Here is a 26002-nt window from a genome sequence, read left to right as displayed (position 1 = left end):
GGGGGGAGGCTGGGAAGGGATGTGAAGGTAAACAAAGGAGGAGGCTGCAATGCTTGGTAAGAAATGTACGCATTATCCTGCCCATGTAATTGTAACTCCTCTGTACAGTATGTTCACAGATAAAATAAAATTAAATTAAAAATAAATAAATAAATAAAAGGGGACCATTTTTTTTACTAGTTTCCTAAGCAAATTGGAATTAGATTCATCTTTTGTTTCTTTTAGACTCAGTAAAAGACACTGCAGGGTAGGATAATCACTGTAAATTGGCAACTGAGAGAAGCAAAATCTAGGAAATCCAAAAACCTCTGAAACTGGCAATTGAGCAATTCACAACCAGCATCATTCATTCAACAATAGCTGCTATGGGCCCTTCTCTGTGTGGGACATTACAAATACGAAAGTATGAATTTCTAGCTTAGAGGATATTTATTGTATTACAAGTCTATGAGGACTAGGGAAATGACTGCTTTCTCTTTTTTCTTACCTAGAGTTCCTGCCATTCTCCCATTGTTCAGAGTTGTTTTTAGGGTCCACAGAGGAAGTGGAGATGGAAATAAAAAAGAATCAGCTACAAGGGCAGATGTCTGACAGGAAGGTTGGCACCTGCTATGGTCTAACTACCAGTCTAGCTGATGTGTTTCCAGGGACAAAGCTATAGGTGTATTGGATGGCAGACCCCGGGTGCCAGTCAAGTTCCTCTCCAGAACATCTCTCTGAAAGAGATGATCCTCCTCCCAAGAACCAGCAGATTGAAGTGTAGGAGAATTCAGATGATTTATGTGACAAAGCTTTCTTTAAAAAAAAATGTCTCTAGGTAGGTGTACACAGAAGTTGCCATTTAACACTTTGGCAGCTTATGGATACAATGTATCTTGATCCATGTCACCCCTTTCAACAGTCTCCACCCATCCCTCCCTTACCTATTCCTTCCCTTACTCTTCTTAATTTTGTGAATATACATCAGATTCTTTGTGCTTCCTCCCTAATTCTCCTCTTCCTTCCTCTACTCTTTCCTCCATGACCCCACCCCACCCTTTACAATTACCTGCTTCCTGGTGTTTCATTTTGCTGAGCTTTAATTTGGGCTTTCCATGGAATTACATCGTTTGACATCTCTCTTGAATCTAACATATTTCAGTTAAGATGTTTCTGTACACTTGCATACTGTCCAATGTATATACTTATGAGTTTGTAGGGTAAATCTAGTCTTCCTCAAATAAGGTAAAACATAGATCCTTTGTTTCTCTGGGCCTGACTTACTTCATCTAACACAATCTTTCCAGGTCTTTCCATTTCTTAACCAATGGTACAATATCATTATTTTTCTAATGGATGAGTAAAATGAGTCCAATACATACAGAGGCCACATTTTCTTGATCCACTTGTCCATTGAGGAGCATCTGAGTTGTGCTGGAAACCTATGGGGCCTGGATGTTTTTGTTGTCGTCATACCATGGAAAGTTCCCCCTAAGAAGACTCTTATGTTGGTTTGCTTCAACTTTTGAGTCTATAGGTCTTCTGGAAAGACTATTGAGGAGCTGTGCGGGTGAAGTTGGGCAGGAGAGAAAAAGTTCTGATGATGTGATGGGGTATGATGGCTGTCCTCTTGACATAAAGCTGGTGTGAGGAGAATCTCAAAACTCTGGGACACAAATCAGGTTGTACCTCTACTTTTCGAGCAAATGTCTGCCACCTAGAGTCAGTATTTGAGAAAAGAGAGTTATCATAATTATTACAATTTCTATCTTCCTGATTGTCACAATCATCATCTCCATCAGCAACATCCTCATCACCAAAACCATCACTTTCCTTCATAAAGGACAGGGTTTTGTCAACCCAATTCTTCCCAGCTACAATTTAGAAATGGATTTTTTTTGTTTTCTAACTTGAAAGTGCTCAAATAAGAGAGAAGCAGCAGCCTTTACTACATGCCTCGAAGGTTTCAAATACTAATCAGCAGTTTCTTACAGCAGCCCAGCCTCCAAGCCAGATGGCAGTAGCTCGGGACAAGGATCTTCATAGTGCGTTTATGGTTATGGCAGCCATGAAGTGGATCCATCCCAGGGTGCACGGTGGGGCACTTTTATATTTTAAAATTTAAGCCTATAGCATTGGGGATATTTTAAACAATCAACCAACCTACCCTCAAAGGCAAGTACTAGATGGACAGACTGAAGACTAGGAATGGATCAGGATGTTGCAAAACAGTCACCACGGGGAGAAATGCCTAGACTTCGACATTTCTAAATAATTATTATTCTAAGGCTGCCTCATTTTTTTTCTTCCTCCCTTTACCTCCCACCCAAGTTGAAGCAAAGACTCTATTACCCCATAAAATGTGAGTGTTGTGAAATGAGAAGCTCCACAAAATGGACGGTTCTTAACTTCATTTTCCTTGAAATACAACATAGCTCTGGAAAAGCAGAGCCCAGATTAAAAGTATCTTTATTTTCAACATAGCTGCAAATGCATTTAAGTGAAATGAAAAGACCAAATGAAACCATTCGCACTGGAGTCACTTACCATGCTAGTGTCTCACCCCAGATTTAATACTGCCTTTTAAAACCTCCATAGTATGCTGGCACACTTTTATATTAATAACTCATTCATTTTTTTTTATTTCCAGGGCATGGGATGTAATGAGAATATGAGACTTCAGCTCCATACTGTAAAAAAAAAAAGACACACAAGAAAGGCATGCATCTGGGCAGAGGCTCATATTTAGAGACTAGAGAGCTTTATTTTATTCACCCCTCAATTATTTACTAGACACCCAGTAATTACCAAAGACTATGCAAGCACCAGGACTATGGAAATGAGGGAGGGAGGGATTCATATTCTGGGTTCAAATGGACATTCCAAATATGTTTATTAGAACCTGGAATTCTAAATGTGGTTTGCGCCTCATTGGGTCAGGCAAGTGATTGCAAAGAAGCCGCATCTCAATGCATTTTCAGACAGCTGTGCCCAGTAAAGGAGAACAGATGTGGTTTCATCAGTTCTTTGATTGTCCGAATTCTTTTTTAACACCTGTGTTAGCGGACTCAGCCCACCTTTATAAGCATGACAGTGCTTCTGCCTGTGATTTTGAATAAAGGGTCAGCCAATTCTGGGTGGGAATTGACCTCAAGTTTCAGTCTTCACCTGCCTTTGAACTCATTCAATCTCCATCACGTTTAATAAGCTCAGGGAGGGAGGGAAATCCATTAATGGAGCTAAACGTTTTTCTCTTCAAAAAGAACTTGTTAAGAAAACAAAGTGGGTCTTAAAACACACATGCACACATAGAAGCAAGGTTTGGCACAACATTAAAAAATAATAAAGCTGGAAATGTTTTCCTTCAGACGCTAGCGCTTATTAAACATTTGAAATTAATCTAATGAAAATAGTTCAGGTGTGACTTTGTGAAAAACTATGAGGACTGTCTCTTAAATTTCGAACATGACATATTTCAAGACATTTTTATGCCACTTTTATTATCCAGATAATGCATATCACAAGAATGATCCAAATGAATTAGAGTTTACTTTCTATAAATGGTTGCATGTAGTTTTAATTTACATACAATGAAATGCACACATTTTGAATGTAACATTTCTCAGTTCGACCAGTGTGTAGAGTCTATGTCTATGCAAGTATGGAGCAATTCCACAGATGCCAAACTTCCCCCAAGTTGTTCTTCATAATGTATTCTTTTACTCCACCCTGAGCCTTTGACTGTCATCAAAGTTCTAACTTGTTCAAAGCTAGGATGGAGTGGTGGCTCATGTGGTAGAACACCAGTTGTGAGCAACTGTATCATAAAAAAGTATCATTTTTTAAAAAAGCAAGAAGAGACCTAAGTCCCCAGAATACATCCTTTACGCATAGTAACTTTTGTCTTGGTTTCAAGGCAGTACAAATAAGTGCCTTATTTGTATTCTAAATGACTCGATATGCCATATTACAGGGTATTTTTTTGGGAGGGGAGACTGCTCAATAACAAACACAGGCTTTATTTTGATTCTATCGAAAGACATATTGTGTTCTAGTAAAAAGGTAAACATAGTTTAAGAAACCTTTCTTTTACAAGCAGCAATCAATAGGATTTCTGGCCCAAATATCAAACCATTAGGTTTCCATTAGTGGCAATTCAAACACTGATCAATCACTTGGAACCACACCAGCAAGTCCACCTGGAAGGGATGTGCATCTGGAAATGGTGTGCGTGGAAGCTGGGAACTTGTGGCAGCCTGTCCTCAGCCAGCAGCCTCGCAAGACTGATGCATCTCAGGTCCCCCAGAAATGTGACATGTGATCCCCGAAGTCCTTTTACCGCTGGTCCTAAGGTCTACATTGTTGGCATTTAAAATAAAAATGGGAGGATCCACGGATACCCATTTTCAGCTGAGATCTCGGCAGTGTGCCTTCTCAGAGGCCTGGCCTCTCCTCTGAAGGCCCACTCGCTCCCATACTTCTGTCTCTGACCCATCACTGTCATGTGCTGAGCGCACTCACTTCTGCTGCGTTGGAAATCATTTAGAGAAATACATGAGCCATGGTCGGGTTCCAACTCTGCCTATGTTGTGAGTCTCTGGAAGGCAGTAGGACACACCTGACTTATCACAGTGTTCCCTTCCTCATGGAGGAAGGTCTCTTCCACACCTGCTATGGTTCAGGCTTTGCACTGAGAGTCAAAGACCCCATGGCAAGGCAAATTCCCGCCCTGCAGCCAGGTCACCAGTGAGCTCGAGGCCCATGGGAATCCGACAGCCCTGCCAGTGTCCAGGCTCCATCGAAAATCTTCTGACTCAAGAAACAGTGGTAGGTGTCCTGGGAATTCCACCACATACATTTTTGTGGGTTAGAGATCGTGTTTTGTTCTCTCTCGCTCAATTTTTTTTTCATTCCCACTGCTAAGCACAAATCTTGAGGCAGGCTAGACATTCGATACCTATTCGCTAAATTTAATCATTCCACAAATATTTGAATGCCTTCTCTGAGCCAGATGCTGTTCCAAGCACTTGTATCCAAAAACAAAACAGGCAGAAATTCCCAGCGTTTGGGAGAGAAAGGGGAAGACATTATGCTAAACATAGTAATTAAACTATATTATGGCAGAGGCTGATCAGCTTTAAGGGATAGCAAAGGGAGAGTAGGGGAACCAGCAAGGAAAGGCTGAGAGAGGACAGTCAGTGGCATGAATTCAGGTAGCCTGGTTTGTTTCCTTGAGAAGATGACTTTGTGTGTGTGGAGGGGGGGGGCGGTCATGGAGCTTGAACTCTGGGCCTGGGTGCTGTCCCTTAGCTCTTCAGCTCAAAGAGAGCGCTCTACCACTTGAGCCACAGCACCACTTCTGGTGGTTACTTGAAGATAAGTCTCACAGACATTCCTGCCTGGGCTGGCTTTGAACCTTGATCCTCAGATCTCAGCCTCCTGAGTAGCTAGGATTACAAGTGTGAGCCACCAGCGCCCAGATGAGAAGGTGACATTAGAACAAGGGTTTGAAGTGAGCGAGGCACACTGGTAGACATCTGGAGGTAAAAATAATCTTTAAAAAAAAAGAGGGCTGGGAAGGTGGCTTAGTGGTAAAGCGCTTGCCTTGTATGCTTGAGGCCCTGGATTCGATTCCTCAGCACCACATAAGCAGAAGAAGTCAGGAGTGGTAGAGCGCTTGCCTTGAGCTGAAGAGCTGAGGGACAGCACCCAGACCCAGGCCCCACAACTGACAAAAAAGAAGAAGAAGAAGAAGAGGAGGAGGAGGAGGAGGAGGAGGAGGAGGAGGAGGAGGCTGCAGCTCAGAGTCAGTGCCCAGGTCCAGTCCCCCCCCCCCCAAAAAAAAAGAGAGCCTCCTGGGCAAAATGAAAAGAACAGGGCCTTTCTGGACCTGGATCAGAGCCAACAAGGGACAGAGAGTAAAAGAAGGTAGGAAAGGATAGATTATGGACCAATTTTTATGCTATGATAAGGACATGCATTTACATGGGAGAACAAGCTGATGATTAAATGAATCAATAAATGAAGTTGCTATTGTACCATGTGGCAGGTACTAAATAAAGACCCTTAGAGGGTGCCCAGAGGAAAACTCAACATAAGCATTCAAAAATTATTTTAATATTAGATATTTTCTTTCTGCAATTAAAAAGTACACTTTGCTATCATCAATATTGCCGATGGCCAGTGAAGATTAAATATGATTCTAATAAGAGCAGTGCTTTGGGGTGTTTTTTTAAAAAAATATGCACTATTTCTAAAGGGGAATGTTCTTTTTATATCTGATTATCCTACAAACAACTAATTAAAATCAACACAGCAGGAAAAGGATCAAAGCTCTAACTCTACTCTTCAAGTCAAGAATTCTAAACGTGCTTTTGCATTGTCTCAAAATGCACAGTGTCTCTCACAAATTGGATCCATAATTCTAAGTGCCATAATCAAGATTGGCCCTAATATGACTGCCCTGTATCAGTTCTCTCAACTGAGAAAATCTATTTTTGGAAAAGATCTCATGCTCTGTGGTCACATGCATTGATGTTTTCTCAGGTTCCAGTATAGATTCTTCCTGTAGAATCAGATCTGATTCTTCAGAAGGCTCAGTCATGTCTGTGAAATGTTTCATACATTATGAGAAGAATATATAAATTCCTTTGCTATAGCAAAACCATTTTCCAACAACCAAACAAGGCAATACATTAGATAAACAATATGTGAAACAAATAACTACAGAGTCAGGGTTTGAGAACATGATAACAGGAAAAAAAGAGAAAGGATGGGAAATGCTAAATTTACAGCCACATTCCTTCAGCTGAAATTCTCAAACTCTTTTCAGAATCTCCTGATCTTTCTAAATTGTATGTAGTTACATTTCATGGTGATTTAATAACATAAAGATGATTAACGATACTGTGGGAGAGGGACATACAAACCAACATAGAAATCACCTTATAAATATGTTAGAAACAATTGCATGAAAGAAAAAGAAAACAAAAAACATTTGAATACTTATCTTGGGGTTCATTCCCCTAACATCACCTTATCTGACCTTTTCTGCTTGACTCAGACATATACTAATTATTGCAAATAAGGGAAACCATGGGACCTATGTTTCTTTGTGCCTGGCTTACTTCACTTGATATAATTTTTTCCAAGTCTTTCCATTTCCTAACAAATGGGGCAATGCCATTCTTTCTGATGAAGACATAGAATTTCATTGTGTATATATACCCATGCTTTCACTGTATTTGATGTTGGTATAATTTGTGGAGGGGAAGGGAAAAAACAAATCGTTTAACTAGGGATACAGGTGGATCCATTGCAACAATGAGATGTACAAGATGTTATGTCGAAAAATGAACTTTACAACTTTGGCGGGGGGGAGGTTCAGGTGGGGGGAGGGTGGAGTATAGGAAGGGATAGGAAGGGGAAACAAAGAGGAGGCAACAATGCTTGATAAGAAATGTACTCGTTATCTTGCCCATGTAATTGTAACTTCTCTGTACGGTATTCTCACACACAAAAAAAAGATTATTAAAGATAGACTTCAACTGCAACACATTTGCAATAGAATCATCTTTTGACATTTGACATTGTTTACTATTAGATTTCATTTATACTTTAAAAAATTCTCAAATTGATTTCATTTTGTTTGTAGGTCAATCCTGGGCTTGAACTCAGGGCCTGGGTCCCTGACTTTTTTTGCTCAAGGCTAGTATTCTACCTCTTGAGCCTCAGCTTTACTTCTAGCTTTTTAGTGATTAATTGGAGATAAGAGTTTCATGAGCTTTCCTGCCCAGGCTAGACTCAAACTATGATCCTCAGATCTCAACCCATGAGTAGCTAGGATTGTAGGCATGAGCCATCAGAGATCAGCTGATTTCAAATTTTTATGATGCTTTAAAAATAATATGGAACCAAATAAAGAAGCCTATACCTATAATCCCAGCTACTGGGAGACTGAGATTGGAAGAATCACAATGAGGTTAACCTGGGCCAAAAGCTAGTGAGACCCCTCCACCCCTCCAACTTGACCAATAAACAGCTAGATGTGGCCATGTGTGCCTACTATGTATGCCAACTATATGAGGAGTATAAATAGCAGTCCAGGTGGGCAGGGCCAAAAAGTGAGGCCTTCTTTGAAGAATAATGAAAGGCAAAAGGGCTAGCGACGTGGCTCATGCTGCAGAGTGCCTGCCTAGCAAATGAAGAGTTCTGAGTTCAAACTCCAATACTGCCCAAACCCACAATAATTTGGAATATTTTGAAACCTAAAATCTCCAGTTTGTTTCACCTTACATAGGTCAAGTCAGACTGTTCACTATTTCTTTGTTCCATATAAACAATGTTTTAATATTTAAATAACATTCCATGGTTATTTGTAGCATCTATTCTCATAAAATATTTCTTTTGTTCATATAGCACCAAGGAATTATGCTAATTTGGTTATTTGTAAAACCGTTGACATTAGTAGCATATTTGAAAAATAACAATAAACATGTGCAAATGAAACCTGTCATTGCACATAGTTACTTTCTTTGCAGTATGTTCATAAGCTAAGTACTTTATAATGGAAAGATTGCTCCTTGACAGAAATCCTGAAAAATACACCTTTGAAACTCCAAATGTGTTTTAAAAACAGCTCTTATTTTTTCTAGTTTTCAAGCTCCTACTTGAAGACCTTAAAGCAAATAAGAGGCAAAAAATGTGAGACGGAGAACAGGTAATAAAACCCCAAAGTCAGCCACACAATTCCCTATTTTCATCATCCCTAAGCATGAAAAGTTCAACAGGAAGTTCCAAGTTTTTAGCTTTGGATTGGGATTTCAGACTGTCCATCCAAACACAGTATGTGACCAGGAGAGGTAGGTTATAAAAATAAATCTCAATAATGACACTGTTATTTTTATAGGACTCTTTAACCTGAAATTTGTTTATTTATATTCATAGACTCAAATTTACTAATCTGATATAAAATACATTTTTGGTGACAGTCAGTAGATTGATCAATTCAAGCAAATACGCTAATAAATCCTTTCTGGAAATTGTATTTTACTTCTTCCCAGCAAGACTGTAACCCTCTTCCAGCTATTCTTTTCCGCTCCTTCAAGAGAACATTCATCCTCCTCCTCCTCTCTCCCTCTCTTCTCCCTTTTCTCTCTCCCTCTCTTCTTCTCTCCCTGTCTCTCTCTGTCCTTCCTCCTTCTTCCTCCCCTTTCCCTTCCCTTTTTTCCTCTCGTTTCCCTCTCCCCATCCTCTCTTACCCCCTCTGATTTTTCACAATCATTATTTCCCTCCTGATCATTTCTACTCTTTTTTCTGCATCCTGGCTTTGCTTACTTCTTTAACTTATTTTCTAGCTGTCTCTCTTTTTTCATTCGGTTACATTTAAATGCTGTTTGGCAAAGTCTCCCCTTTAGATACATCAGGGCCCTTGCATGAAATGCCTGGAAAATTAATTCCATGTACATTTTAGGAAATCTTGCTCACAGCTGCATTTTTCCATTAGAGATGGTTTCAAAGGCTACATAAAAACCCACGGCCAAATGAGGCAAAGTTTAAGTGAGAAAACATGTGCAGAGCATTAAGCCAAGTGACAGGAACAGGGTTACATTTCCCGAGAAGTCGAGAAGCTCCGTAAATGCCTTTCAAATAAAAACAAGAACATTTTTTTGAAATTCAAAAATGAAAATCAGATTGCCCACACAAAATTTACAAAAATAAAATTCACATTTTGTTTGAAAACCAATTACAACTGAGCTTCTTAAGTGACTTGTAAATAGGGACCACATATGTAAAAATATCTTGAAATATGCAAACCTGCAGTAAGAGAGAAGGAGAGAGCATTCTAGCCATTTATTTTACTGTTCTTATTGGCTCCCTCATTGCAACCAGCTAACAGCACTGTTTATAAATTTTCTACTAATACAACTCATGAATTTCTGACATCTTCCATAATTGACTTACTTATTTCCTCTTTCCCTATTTTGGTTAATAGTCATTTTCTACTGATTTTATTTTTCATAGGGTGAGCATGGTAATTGACATAAGTAATATAAAATTAGTAGAAGAAATCATTTAAAAATTGTCTAATCTTTAAAACATTCATCATACATAGATTGTTCCAAACTCTCTGTAAACTTTTTGGTGCTGTTCATGAAATTTATGTATACCTGTTGATGCTATTGTGAGAATGCATTCAAATTATTTTTATCTTTATATTCTTTTATTTTTTTTCTTGTTTTTGGCAAGCCTCAGGGCCTTGCACTTACTAAGCAAGCACTCTATCACTTGAGCCACATGCTCAATTCCTGTTTGATTGAGTTAATTTTTTTCAGGGAAGTTCTTGCTCTTGCCCAAGGCTAGCTTCAGTACATGATCCTCCTACCTTTACCTCCTATAGGTTGGGATTTGAGCCAGATGTTAACATACCTAGTTTATTTGTTGAGATAGAGTCGCAAAGACCTTAATGTAAGATAGGAAACTTTGAAACTACTACAGGAAATAATAGGAGCAATAATGGGAAAAAATAGGAATAGGCAATAATTTATTAAATGGTACCCCAAATTGTCCCGGAAGTTAGAACTAGAATTGACAAAGGCGATTGTATCAAATTAGAAAGCTACTTCACATCAGAGGAAAAAATTACCAAAATTATGAGATGATCCACAGGGTGAGAGAACAATCTTTTTCAGCTATTTAATGCATAAAAATTAATACCCAGAATACAAGAAGCTCAAAATATTAAACAGCAAAATAACAAATAATCCAATTAGTAAAGTGGGCAAATATATTGAACAGACAGTTAATAGGAGGTAAAATGACTGATAAATATATGAAAAATATCCTTAGCCATAAAGGAAATGTAAACCAAAATCACACTACATTTCTTTCTTTCTTTCCTTCCTTCCTTCCTTCTTTCTTTCTGTCTTTCTTTTTTTCTTTCTTTCTTTTCCTTCCTTCCTTCCTTCTTTTTCTTTCTTTTTCTCTCTTCTTTCTCCTTCCTTCCTTCCTCCCTCTCTCTCACTCTCTCTCTCTCTCCCTCCCCCCCCCACACACACTTTCTTTTCTCATCCAGGAACTTGAACTCTGCACCTGGGTGCTATCCCTGAACTGCTTCTACTCAAGGCTAGCACTCTATTACTTGAGCCACAGAGGCACTTTCAGTCTTTTCTGAGTAGTTTACTGGAGATGAGAGTCTCACAGACTTTCCTACCCTGGCTGGTTTTGAACTGTGATCCTCAGATCTCAGCTCCCCCCCACTCCCCCACCCCCGCCCCGGATAGCTAGGATTACAGGCATGAACAGTGGCACCTGGCAAACCCTACATTGATCTCATCTCACCCTTCAAACCAGTCCGAATGACAGCCATCAAGGAAACAGGACTGCAGTATGAAACCCACTGGGGAAGAATGAGAGCAAGAGGGAGAGTGAAAGGAATGCTCTAGAAGGAGTCAACTTTGTCAAAGCATGTTAGTTATACATACTGTGGAATTATCACAAAAAATTTCCTTGTACTATCAATGTACATTAATAAAAATGGTTTTTAGAAGCTCATTACATGTTGTTTTTCTAACTTTAGATATGTTTGACGTTTTCCCTAATAAAGATTTGAAAACCATATTTTATGCTTTCTATTCTGACTGCATGGGTATCGTTTAATGCTGTGCCAAATACAGGCTTTGATTTTATTTTCTTCCTTGAACAATATGGTGCTTTCTTGGAGTTAAAATTGTCATATATTTTATTTGCTTAGTTTTCTTTGAACTTGCAGCTGTGTTTGTTCACGCCATGCACTAACATTACAGATAATTCACAACACAGTATTTCTATACAGATAAACTATCAGTCCTTCATTTTCTCTTTTCCATTCTTTTATTCCAATCTGTACTATTTACTCACTAGGCCTGATTGATATTTGTCATGTTGAGTGTTCCCCTTCCTTTTTTCTTCTCTCATATTCGATACAATGTATATTGCTTTTTTCCTCATTTCCCTTCTTTTTCTACTCTTCATTTGGTAGAACACATCCTTCAGAAATTATCTGAGAAAAAGGGTGTAAGAGACAATTTATTTGAAACATTATTTTGTCTGAAAATATAACTATTCTGTCTTCATGTTAGACTGATAGTTTGCTAGGTACAGAATTCTATCTCAGCAATTATTTCCCTCATAACTGAAGCAATTTTGTTTTGTAGCTTTCTGTGTGAGAACTCTGCTGTTCTTATTGGCTAGCTTCTCCTTTTTCTCCTCCTCCTCTCTCTCCCTCCCTCTCACTCTCTCTCTCTCTTCCAATAAGCCGAACATCCAGGAAATAGGAATGGAGAAAAGAGTTAAACGATCTTAAAAGTAATCTCTTGCTTTTTGCATTTCTGGTCTATTCAAATATTTAACACCTTGGTCATGTTCAAGGATGATGAACAAATACATGAATGAACGGATTTTGTCTCCATTTCTTCATATCTAAATAAAATTCCTGATCAATCATTTCAGATTTTTTTATGAGACCTGCATAAGATACACATCAGTTTTTAGACACTACAGCAGGAAATCAGAGCAAAAATATTATCAGAACAGCATGTTTCTGTATTCTTTGTGATGGCTTATATGGCTATATTCTCTGACACTGGGTCTCTGGTTCCCAGTAAATACTAATTGAAATAGATCTACATGTGCATTCATGTGCTTAGTAAATAGCACAAATGCATCCATCCATGATATATTTTTATGATTGCTAATAACAACCCTTATTATTTTCTTTTGTGAAGTCATCTGATAATTGACTGAATTTCCTACTGGGAGCTTCAAGAATTAATCCAAGTGTTACCACATGGAACAGCTACTCAGTGACTAGTACATTCTGTATGTTCTCAATAGACTTCACTTCAATTTATTCCAGAAATTTGATTCCATTACTTTCATGGGGCATTGAACTATACATAAGACAATTGCAGCCACAAAGTTCTGTCCTTCTATCGACAATAAATAAGCAGCAGTTCTTAGTATAAAAATTGAAATCACTGTAAGGCTAAGTTATACCATTCCACAGCTCTAAGGAAAAGTTTCTTAGGAACCAATGAGGTAAGGAAAAGACATAAAACTTATATCAGAGGTCTACCCTGATCATTTTTCACATTTATTTTGTATTCCGACCTTTTACCTACTTGTAAGTCATTTGTCAAGCAATTCAGACTGAATCACACTTTTATCTTATTAATATTAAGTGAATATCTAATATATGCCAGCAAATATCCTTGGAGTATAATAATGAGTTAGATAAAAAACAATCTCTGTCCTTTAGGAACTTATACTTTAGAGACTATGTGAATAAAAACTAATTACAATGCACTGAAAATGGTGACATTGCTCTGCGATGGAAAAACATAGTAGGAACAGTTAATGTAGCCCATGATAGCCATAAAATACTCTCTGGAGGAAATGGCAGCTAAATCAGGGTCTGAAGATGAATATGTCTGAGGCATAGAGCACAAGAGGCTTCCTGCCAACAGGGGAGACTTTCTTCAATGTCACTCTGATTGAATGAAAGGAGAATCGTGGACTTTAAGTAGAGAGGGATGTGACCAGATGATTATTATATAGAAAGATGATACTGGCCCTGCTGGGAAAGGATGAATGAAGGCAGAAAGGTCAAGTGGGAGAATCTTAGTAGCAATGCTGAAAGGCAATATGGTCTGTCCTAGGGCAGAGCTAGTGGGGATTAGTAAATGTTTAACTGAATCTTGTAATTCAGCAGGGGTGAGAATGAATGAGATGGGATATGCTACCTATGCTTCTGGTTTGAACTGGAAAATAGAAGAGAGTGGGGGCACCATGGAAATTGAGAGATAAGGAAGACAGGCAGAATTCTGGGAGACATGGTATTAGATTTGAGCATTTGGGAAATAAAGTTCTGCGAGGGATGTGGAGGTAGATAGATACTCAGTCCTGTCCTTCTGGTTTTAAGGCGGTCTGGGAGGATGCTCAGGAGAGGCCACCTGAGGAAAGGATGCAGATCATCACCCCTGGAGGATACTGACCACTGAGAGACAGGCAAAGGATGGAACTGTCCAAATGAAGGCGGTAAGGAGCTGACAGATGGACAGGAAAAAAGAGGCAGGAAAGCACCAGGGCAGAAGCCAGTGAAAAGGAGTGTTTCAGACATAGGTGTTAAATGCTCCTGAACAAGAAGGCGTAGTCAGCATTGGGAAGTGGCCAGCTGGGATCATTAGGACACAATAAGGGGCAGAATGCAGCAAGTTGTAAAACATGGAAGTGAGCAAAGTCAGTCAGCATAACCAGGTATTTATTTCATGAAGCTCAGCAGAAAAGGAGCTAGATGTTATAGCCATAGCTGCAAAGAGGTGTTCAGTTGACAAAGAACTTTTCCTCATTGTTTCAAGATGAGACATACAAATAAAATGTTAAGAAAGAAAAGGAGGGGGAAAATTAGGCTCGCTGAGCCAGAAAGATCAAAAGTATGCAATAAAACTAACTCACCTGAGACAAGATGGAAAGAAACGAGAGCATAGATGAAAGCAATTGGTCTCACAGTCAATTAACGCAGCAAAATTTTATGGAGTAGTACATAGTTCTGGAGATACATGAGTGAAAAATAGATTCAGATGAGAAAAAGAAAAAGCAAACAAATTTTGCAGAGATGAAGGTAAAAAAATAGTGAACTTGAATGTAAACATGGTGAAAACAGAATCTAATTTTAACTGAAAGAGCATTAATTGAGGGAGGCATTGAACGGAATATAATTTCCTATCATCATCTCTTTAATTGTGTTTTATTTCTGAGGTTTCTTCAAAATCATTTGGGGTCTTTATCTCCAAGGCCCTTTGAGCTGGGGATCATCTTATCAACCTCAAAGAATCAATCTTAAGTATTTTCTTTCTTTCTTTTTGGTTTTACATAGGGCACTCTGTTTATCACAAGGAAAGCTGGCCTTGTTACTCTGTGAGATTTGTTTCTTAAACATCCATCAAATATTAATCACCAAAATATTACCAGACAGGAAGTTTCAAGGCTAAAACACAATAGGGCAAATGTCATTTCCTATACTTGATTATGTTCAGCCTTTCTTCAATCAAAATCTGTTTTGAAATTATCAGTTGGTACCAGGGAGCTAGGACCATAGTAAAAGCAGATACCGCTTTCCAGGTTGCAAGGGAAAAACCCTTGGGCTTAAAGAGGGAAAAATGTGTGCCAGCTCACACACAAATGCTGCTTAGATTTTGGCTCTAAGGAATCTGACTGACAATTTCATGAAAGGTTCTGATTCAACCGCTCCTTTCAAAAAACACTTCAAAGAATGGTGATGAGGGATACCAAAGGGATAAAAGGTTTCTTTCAGGGCTGTGTTAATTTATTTTAGACCAAAGAAGGAATATCCCAACAGGCAAGGTAGGTGATCCAGTCCTTTTGATTATAGTGAAAAACCCTGTATAAAGACCAGGTCAGGGAAAGGCTGGGAGAAATTCCTGATCAATTGTGCACTGACTTGTCTATGAAGTAACTCTCTTAAGTTCTTCTAACTGGAATGTGTATGTTGACAGCTTGACCCAGAGAAAACTCAACTGTCAGTGAGGCCTAGAGGAGGAAATCAAGTAGATTAGAGCCAGTTCATACCTTTGCTCACCAGGGTCCTAAGAACACCTCTGTGGATAACAGTACACAAAGGCGGGCAGAAGCCAAGAACACTAAAGGTGATTGTGTCACAGCCAGCTAGTGAACAAATCTACTGGATCTGGAGTTAGAATTCTTTTGTGGTTTTCTATCTATGTATCTGATTAGGTTATCTGAGACAGTGGTAGCAGGTAAATAAAACTCTCTGTGTGGACATAGAGATGGTTTCTCAGGACTAAATTTTACAGTTGTTGAGTCCTTTAAATGAGGTCCTACACTTTGTCTCTGTAAAGTCTGACATGTTAGAATTGTTTTAAAAAGCAACTACTCTCACACTTACACAGGCAATAATATATTAGAATATTAGAAAAACAGATGGGGAAATGCAGTATAAAAACTACCCAACACCTGAAATATGAACTCAAGTAAAATGAAAAAAAAAGTCACTTATAGAACATATTGATAGAAGTCCAGAGGCCAACACTGTGCTACATTTTTCTTTCCTTTTTCCTTTATTTTTCTTTCTTCTTTCTTCCTTTTTTTTGTCTGTCTTGGGGCTTGAACTCAGGACCTCAGCACTGTCTCTGAACTCTTTTGCTCAAGGCTAGCACTCCACCACTTTGAGCCACAGCACCACTTCCAATTTTCTGGTAGTTAATTGGAGATAAGAGTCTCACAGATGTTACTTTCCAAGGCTGGCTTTGAACCATGATCCTCAGTTCCCAGACTCCCAAGTAGCTAGGATTACAGATATGAGCCACCAAGTGCCCAGCTCTTTTCTTCCTCTTTTTTCTTTTTATTTTCTTTTCTCTTTATTTCTTCCTTCCTTTCTTTCCTTCTTTCTTTTTCTTTCTTTCTTTCTTTCTTTCTTTCTTTCTTTCTTTCTTCCTTCCTTCCTTCCTTCCTTCTTTCCTTCCTTCCTTCTTCCTTCCTTCCTTGCTTACTTGGTATCTCTCTCTTTCCTTTTTTCCTTCCTCTCTCCTTCCTTCCTTTCATCCTCCCTCCCTCCCTTTTTCTCTCTCTTTCTCTCTCTCTTTCTTTCTTTCTTTCTTTGTGCCCTTCTTTCTCTCTATTGACTATTGATCTATTTATTGACTTAGTAATACTAGCTAGGTATCGAATCCAGGGCCTCAGGCCCTGGTGGTGCCATGAGACTAGGGCTCAATGCTTTCTAGGCAAGTATGCTATCAGGTAAACAATGCCTCCAGCCCTATGGTACATTTTAAAACATCAAGTAGAAGGGTAAGGCAAAAAAGAATAGAGAAAAGGAAAATTGTCATGACTTACTATAATTGGTAGCTACATTTTGAGAAAATGTCCAGTGCAAACTGCTCAGACTTCTTGTGCTTATGTTGGTTTTTAACATATGCAGTTCAAGTGTTTCCTTCACTTCATTTTCAGAACACTAATATTATAAACAGAAGATTGATTTCAGTCATCACAGAGTTATGTAAATTAAGATCATACCAGTATCAACCCAGCAAAACTGCAAATTTCAATGAATACATTGTGTTGACTTAAGCCTGTCCATATGAAATACTGTCAAGTGTGGGAATTGGGTATAACTACCGAGCATGACAATAGATCATTATGTATCAAAGGGTAAGTTCTCTGACCAAATTGTTCCACTGCAGGGAATTTAGCCTCAATTTTACACAAAGAGATAATGCAATGGCATATTCAGAAAGATCTGTGCAGCTCTAGTTGCTACAGAAAATGATGGGAATAATTTGAATGCCTCTAGGAGGCTGCAAAATTAATTAAAGCATATTAATGTACTGCAATAGAAAAAGCTTAAAGCTATCTGTTTTTTTCAAAGTGCAAACCTGAAATAATCTAATGGTTGTGAAAAGGTATTGTGATAAACATCCACTCATATTTGATATACTAACATCTCTAAAAGGATACACACAAAAATATCCTAATAACAGCTCTCCAACAAGAGAATGTTATATATGAAACTAGACAATTGTGGATAGATTTACTTGTATAATTTGGGAGTTATTAACCATATAAATATCATTATTTTAATGAAATAAATTGATTTTTACAGGAATTATCTGATTGAAAGTTCATTTTCTTAACCTAATTGTCAACCATGCCTTGAGTATCTCCACAGTCTCATTGCCCGGCTCAGTGCACAGCATACAGCTCAACAAGTCTTGCCAAATAAGCATGGACTAATCACCTTGTGGATTAAGCTTGCTTGGAGGAAGGGCAAGTATCTTGCCCTAATTTCCAGGGAGTGTTCTTTGTATGATGACAGGGAATGACATCTATGGAAAGGACATGGCAGATCAGAAGAAAAGTAACTGAGAGACTAAGGAAGAAGGATTTAAAGAAATATCTCAGTTCTAGACATCATGCATTTTCAATGCTTTCTAAAGCTTTTTGACCAAGGTAGGGATAAAGAAAGTGAAGAAAAGAACCCCAAAAAAGTATTTTGAAGAAAGAGCCATAGAAAATACAGTGAGAGAAAGAAAGAGTACGAATTTCCATTAGAACTAGTTGCTTCTCTCTCTTGAGAATAAGGGTGATTTGGGATTTAATCATGTTTTATGTAAAGGGTTTTGGCTTTGGTTGTTTATTTTTATGCTGGTCCTGGGGCTTGAGCTCAGGGCTTGGGCACTGTACCTGAGCTTCTTTTGCTCAAGGATTGCAATCTACCAGTTGAGCCACAACACCAATTCTGGCTTTTTCTGAGTAGTTTATTATAGATAAGTCTTCCTGCCTGGGCTGACTTTGAACCAAGAGACTCAGATCTCAGCCTCCTGATTAGCTAAGATTACAAGCATGAACTCCTGGCACCTGGCTAGTCTGTTTTTTAATAACTGGTTGTAGATTTTTAAATCAATACTTCATGATTTAAAAAATGTATATTAAATTTTATTTTCAGTCCTCAAGTTCAGTCTGTCTACATATGCCCAGTTGAAATACAAGTAGTCACACTTATTGTAATCTATGGCTTAGAGAACTGGCTTACTATACATTGGAATCTTTTATTTAAAATGATACTGATATTTCATCTATCCCCAGAGACCTTGACTTCATTGATCTGTAAAGTAGCCTGGGCACTGAGTTTTTAAAAATATTTCTCAAGTGATTTTAATATGCCATGGAGTTCAGGAACTATTGTTTTATGGTATTCTCATTCTGTAGACTTTGGGTTGATATAATTTACCACTAAGATCAAATAAATAGAAATTCATTCTCTTGAGTAATTGAAGACTATACGAATGAAAGTGTAGTATCTGTTATTTTTATCCTTGAAAGTAGTCTACAAGTTATGCGCTTTACATACTTCACAGAGACACAGATAGATAACAACAAAGGGCACATGGAGGCTTGTAGATTGCTTGATGCGTCTCCTATCATCCAATAATCCCCAAATGTTTTTTACAAAGGCTCTTGGGAAGACTCTCAGATTGCTCACTGGTGTTTGTTAACAACAGAAGTAAGAAAAATTGCAAATTATACATTCAATGGGCCAGGAAAAATGGACACACACACACAGCAGCACACACAGCATTACAACAGAAACAGTTGACTGTAATCATAAGTAAAATAGGAATTGACCTTGGAAACACAATACAGTGTTGAGTGCACAAAACAAAATTCCTGGAGACAGGCTGCTCTTTTCAGAAAGGAGCAAATAAAGCAAAAACTTTATTGTTTATACATTCCTATATCATGAAAGCATGGGGAAAATGCTGGAGACTATGAAACCAGAATTCAAAATGGTAGATACCACTGGAAAAGACTGGTAGGTGAATGAAAGCAGCAAGGTAGAGGAGTCCTTGTGATCTTCCTGTGTTGGGTCTGGTGTGTGGATTTTTATCAGATTACCAAAATAACAGCATTCAAAGTGAAAACAGAAGCTAGACATGCTGGTGCATCCCTACAATACCAGCTCTCAACCAGTTAAGGGAGGAGGATTATACATTTGAGAGCAGCCTGGACCAAGGATAAGCCAGCAAATATGGGAATAAAACCAAATTATTTTGTCTTTGCTTTATTAAAGTACAGTGAATAGTTTGTGAGTTTGTTTTTATGAGACTATTTACTTTTAAATAAAAATATATAATGGAGATAGAGAGATGTATATTGGTAATAGAGTTCAATGTACCAACATTTTTCCTTCCCAGCTAACAAAGGCCCTGAGATGGGAATTGTGATTTTTTTCTATTTCTTTTATATTTTTTTTTTCCGATCACAGGGCTTGAACTCTAGGCCTGGGCGCTGTCCCTCAGTTCTTCAGCTCAAGGCTAGCATTCTACCACTTGATCCACAACACCACTTCCAGTTTTCCGGTGGTTTATTGAAGAAAAGAGTCTCATGGACTTTCCTGCTGGACTGGTTTTGAACCATGATCATCAGATCTCAGCCTTCTGAGTAGCTGGGATTACAGGCATGGACCAAGAGTGCCAGCTGAGGTTCATATTTTTTAATTGTTTTTTTATCTATGCTAGGAGCTTATCCATCCTCTCCCACATGCTGTAGAATGCAGATCCTTAGGCACCCTTCCCAAGAAAGCTGAGCTCACTGGAAGGTGGCAGGTATTGCTCCAGGCAACAATGCAATAACTTGGTGTTGGCGGCACCTCAGCCTCTGCCCTGATAGGAGGGCAGCCTGCAAAGGAACTTGCTATAGATTGGTATGGTTTTCAGGTGTGCAGACTTGCAAAAGATAGAGGGAAAAGATTATTTCAGAACAGCAACATGAAATGTGTTTGTGACTTTAAGTATCACTATTCCACAATACTGTGAAATATGTGAAATTTATGTAATCACCTAATCTCAATTAAAGAAAAAAAAGTGAGAGAAGGGATGGGGTAGGAGAGATGGGTGACAATGTTGTCAGACACTTTGTACTCAAATACAGTTTTGTAGAATGGGACCATCTTTGTACAACTACTTAAATTAAAAAAAGAACAGCAACATGCACAATTCTTATGATATGCAAAACTGGCTCTGAAAGGTATGTCAGAATGTGTGTTAAGAGTATCCACCATTATTTAACACTAATATTCATATATATATTATTCACATAATGCCTTTAATTTTCAGTCATTTATACCTTTATCAATCAGAAATAATGTCTTTTCACTTATAATACCAACATTGAGTTGCCTATTAGAATAAGCTTTTTTAATGAAAATGAATGCACCTTAAAAGCTCTCAAGCAGAAAGTCACACAGGTGTAGATTCACACAAAGATACAGATATAGCTGAAATGTAAAAAACCTTAACTTTACACAACTATTCAAGACTATCTTCCTTCCAATTCCTCCTCCAAAGGAAATATGCATGTTTGTAGGTCACCTACAACTAAATTAACTTGGCAGCCAGCTTACTGAGTGATCATTACCAGCTGTCCTGGATTCCACTTGAGGAGGTGGGGATTGGAGAAAGCTCCATGAGTAGAATACAGACTATGTACTGGTGGACTTATGGCTAAAGGACAACTCACACAAGATGAGACAGTGATCAGGAGGAAAAGAAAGGCCCTACTCTGTAAGAGAAGATACTCCATTCTTTAAGTTACAACAAATGCTTCCTGAAGGAATGGACAGAGCTAGGGTAGAAAGGATTACTATATGCATATCCCTGGAGAAGAAAGAACATAAAGTATTTTCTGTGGGCTCCACACAGCTAACCATGGAGAGTTGGAGGTGACAGGAAATGAGGAAGGAAGAAAAAGAAGACGAAGAAGAAGACGAAGAAGAAGAAGAAGAAGAAGAAGAAGAAGAAGAAGAAGAAGAAGAAGAAGAAGAGGAGGAGGAGGAGGAAGAGAAGAAGAAGAAGAAGAAGAAGAAGAAGAAGAAGAAGAAGAAGAAGAAGAAGAAGAAGAAGAAGAAGAAGAAGAAGAAGAAGAAGAAGAAGAAGAAGAGGAGGAGGAGGAGGAAGAGGAGGAGGAAGGTGGAGGAAGGAGGAGGCGGAGGAGGAGAAGGAGGAAGAAGAGGAGGAGGAGGAGGAAGAGAAGCAGAAGGAGGAGGAGGAGGAAGAAAAGCAGAAGGGGGAGGAAGAAGGAGGAGGCAGAGGAGGAGGAGGAGATACTAATTCCCACAGCTTGGAGTCCTAGATTACAGAAATCAGAAATGGACCAAAAGTGACATAAAAATAAAATGTTTATTTATGGTTTGGGGAGGGAGGTGGGGTGGGGAACAGTACCTGTTACAATTTGAATATGAACGATCCCCTCTGGCTCATTGTTGAATGCTTGTTCCCAGCTGGTGGTGTTATTTGAGAAGGTTCTGGAAATTTTAGAAGGCAAGACCTAGCAGGAGCAAGTAGGCAATCGATGGGGCTATTTTGTCTTGGTCCCTGTCTTGTTGCTGTTCTCTCTTCTACTTGTCTGCCATGAGGCTAGCAGCTTTCCTTCACATTCTTCCACTCCCATGATACTTGGCCAGGCAGGTGAAGTGAATCAGCCACCTGCAGACTGACCCCTGGGAAACCATGAGCCAAATTCACCTTTCCTCCTTAGTTTTTCTCAGAACGAGTGTAGAGTCAATACATGGTACCACACACACTAATGGATTTCCCAACAAAAGATGGGAATCTTTTTCATAAGACAAAAAATGGGAAAAGAGGCCTGGCACTGCAGCTCATGCCTCTAATCCTAGCTACTCTACTCAGGAGGCTGAAAAAGCTAAAGATTGTAGTTCGAAGACAACCTGAGCAAGAAAGTTGGTAAGACTCTGATCTCCAATAAACTACCAAAAAGCTGTAAGTGAAGTTGTGGCTCAAGTGGTAGAGTGCTAGCTTTGAGCAAACAAAATCCACAACAGGGACTGGGAATGTGGCTTAATGGTAGAGTGCTTACCTACCGTGCATGAAGCCCTGAGTTCAATTCCTCAGTACCACATAAACAGAAAAGTCAGAAGTGGTGCTATAGTTCAAGTAGTAGAGTGCTAGCCTTGAACAAAAAAGCTCAGGGACAGCTCCCAAGCACTGAGTTCAGGCCCCAAGACTGACAGAGAGAGAGAGAGAGAGAGAGAGAGAGAGAGAGAGAGAGAGCACAATAACTCAAGGATAGTGCCCAGGCCCTGAGTTCAAACCTCAAGAATAGCACAAAGAAAAGGGTGGGGAACAAAAGAAATGCATATTCTAAGGAATAAGGGTTTCATTCCATAGGTAACCCAGAGGTGGGAAAGATGCCAACATGTGTGGATCTTCACTGAGATGGAGATGCTTGCAGTCGTGGGATTAAATTGATGGGGGGAAGAGATGGAGGCGTGTCACAGTGCTATCACTGGGAGAAGGCAGTATGAAGGCTGTGGAAGAATTGGCCTGGGAGCCAGGGTGACATCGTAATGACAGCAGAGAATGGCATCTGTCTGTGCTCTGCAAGTGATGACCTGAGTTTCTAGACAGGTTGAAAAATCATGGCTTCAGAGGTTGTGTTTTCAGGAAAAGGGAGAAGTCTCAGATGAGAGTGGATTTGGAAAGTGGCAAGTTAGCTGCTGACTCTTCCTGACTGTTTCTGTGTGGTCCTAGAGTCTGCAAACCAGAACTGCTCCCTAGCCCCACTTTCAGTACTATGAAACTCATCTATTTCCAAACACTTCCTGTTTGGCCAGAAGACATAACCTTCACTGTCCCCTATAATGGGATGTAAATTTATTAACACCCTTTAGCCAGTTTTGCCTGCAACTATATATGTTGGCTACCTCCCAAGCCTTTAGTTCATTTATTGATGTATTTCAGGATGATTTTGCTAGTTATAAAAAGCTTTTAGCAGTTTCTGAGTGTGTGTGTGTGTGTGTGTGTGTGTGTGTGTGTGTGTGTGTTTGGAATAGTCTGTTTCTTGCTCATCCTTTCTTTCATGAAAATTGATTTTTCTCAGCCTCTCACATATTTCTGTATGAGGCAAAGAATTTTAGAGAGATAACCAGGACCCAAGCACCCGAGGTAAAGATGGGGAAAAACGGAGATCTGAGTAATGTTATTTTAATTGCAATTTAAAGCCAAAAGGCAAAGACTTAGTAGAGAGCTGTTTTCATTACAGTTGTTCCATGCATGAAATGAACCATTACACGTTGGAAAAGAAGAACTCATTCCAGAGAGGCTTAGTTATAACAAACAAAATGAGTTCCAACAAGCTGCTTCTAGTCCCCTGGCCAACAAATGCATTCTGTTGGTATTTAGGAGCATTTTCTAATGTGGCATTATATTTTTGAAATGTTATTTCATGTGATACTCACTTCCTATAACATATTTGCATTGAATAATGAGAGAAATGACCAGCTGGTACCTCATAGTAACAAAGCTCTTTTACTAAAGGCAGAGGGATTATGGCAGATGGCGATTTTAGGTTGAAGTCTCACCAAGAATAGATTTGCAGCATCATACTGATGGGGAAAATACAACCTTCAGTCTAAGAGAGGAAGAGCCGGTTTATTGAGATGTTGATTTGCATTCTGATTTCAACAGAGCTTTTCCTCCCTCGTTAAAATTAGAAAAGATTTGGGGTCCAGTAGATTTGAATGCATTTTAAAAATTATAGGCCAAAGAAAGAAGATAGAAAAGAAAGGCCTTGTGGTTGAAAAAGAGGAAGTAAAAAAATTTCTCTCTCTTTAATAGGGAGAGTCTTCCAACCTAAGAAGAGAAAAGAATATTTGGTGAAGTAATAGAATTGAGTCTGACTCCTTTGCATATGAAAGAAATGTGCATCAAACACCAACACCCACTCCCCACACTTCTGCTTCAGGTTAGCACAGGTGTGGCTCAGTAACCTGGATGTTAAAGGGACCATAGCAAAGTGAAGTTCATAACTAATGATTATAATAATCGAGTCATAAATTCTCTGTGATCATCACATTGAAGACAAGAAACTGCCTAGACCTCTGTCCTTTTATATGACCTTGGGAATGCAGACCCTAGATGACTGACTCCTAACCCAACCTCATTACCAGGCAACTAATTTGCAGCTAATATAGATCACCACCCTGATGACTGGAGCTTTGAAATCTGATTCAAAGTCACCGAGAATGGTAATGTGATATTTGTTACATTAGAGTGGAGTGGAGTAAAATTCAGAGACTTCACAAGGGTGAGAGGACAAGTAGTTATTCAGTATGAAATCATATATAAGAAGGGGCCTTGAAGAAATGAGTTCAGGCCCATTCTTCACTTTATTATAATAATTATGAGAAGATAAAATGAAGTGGAGAGCCACAACCCTTTTCCCTTATAAGTGACTCCACTCCTTATCAGTGTTTCCCACTGCCTGGCAGTCATGAAGGTTCGTTCCTTTCCTGGTTGAGTGATATCAGACTGAGCCTAGTGGAAAAGTCAAGATTTTCTCTTGTTATCTCACACTGCTGAAGTAAATGGAGCCATCCTCACCACAGTGTCATTGAGAGCCAAGTTGTATCCCTCCTACCACGATCCAGGCCTAAGACTCCTCCTTAAGGGTCATCAGAGGCTAAGTCAGGAACCTCGGCTTCCACTCCCCACTGGCAGTCATGAGATGAATTCCATCTCCTTATTCTCCTGCTGGAGCAGTGTCAAAGACAGCCAACTAAGCCAAAGGTTTAAATAAGATCCAGTCTCACCATTTCCTTAAAAAAAAAGTTCAATGAAAATTACTTATTATATTGAAAGTCAGAAAAATTCTTCAGCTGGATGGAAAAAGAAAAAAAAATCTATCAACTCAGGCCAACATTGGGATGGTGGTTATGTTGCCTACACTGGACAAAGATGTGAAATCAGCCTTCATAAAATAAAATCGTAAGTGCACCAATTAGCAATTATGAATATGCTTGAAACAGCAAGTAAAGAAATAGAAAGTGTTGGCCAAAGAAACCCCAAGTCTCAGCCAGATAATGGAAGAAGATAGAAAGTACGCTGTGGAAATTTTAGAACTGGAAACAATAATGACTTCCTTAACAAAGCTCAGTTGGATGGGCTTAACAGTGAAAATGGGAGAACACAGGGAACTATGGGTGAACTAGAAAACAGAAACAATAGAAATAAATCAATCTGAACAACAGAGAGAAGCCTTGAACACAAAATTCAACCAACCAGCCAAAAACTCCCAGAAGCTCTGAAGCCATGGAATGGTAACAAAAATTCACAGTTTTGTGTCACTGGAGTCCTGGTGGGAAAAGAGAAGACTCCTTGAAGATATAACATCGGACCCTCCAAGTTTAAGAGTCTCAAACAAGATAAAAGCAAAAGAATCCATGCAGAAACTCATCATGGCTAAGTTTCTTAAAACATAATTTTTAAAAACCCATAAGCTCAGGCACTGGTGGCTCACCCCAATAAGCCTAGCTACTCAGAAAGCTGAGATCTGAGGATCAGGGTTCAAAACCAGCCTGGGTAAGGAAAGTGTGAGATTATTATTTTTTTAATTGTGAGAATATTGTACAGAGGAGTTATAATTACATGGG

This window comes from Dipodomys ordii, unplaced genomic scaffold (genome assembly GCF_000151885.1).
Source record: "Dipodomys ordii isolate 6190 unplaced genomic scaffold, Dord_2.0 Scaffold3, whole genome shotgun sequence".
NCBI classification, from domain to species: domain Eukaryota; kingdom Metazoa; phylum Chordata; class Mammalia; order Rodentia; family Heteromyidae; genus Dipodomys; species Dipodomys ordii.
The sequence above is the reverse complement of the archived record's forward strand: the minus strand, read 5'-3'. Positions refer to the sequence as shown.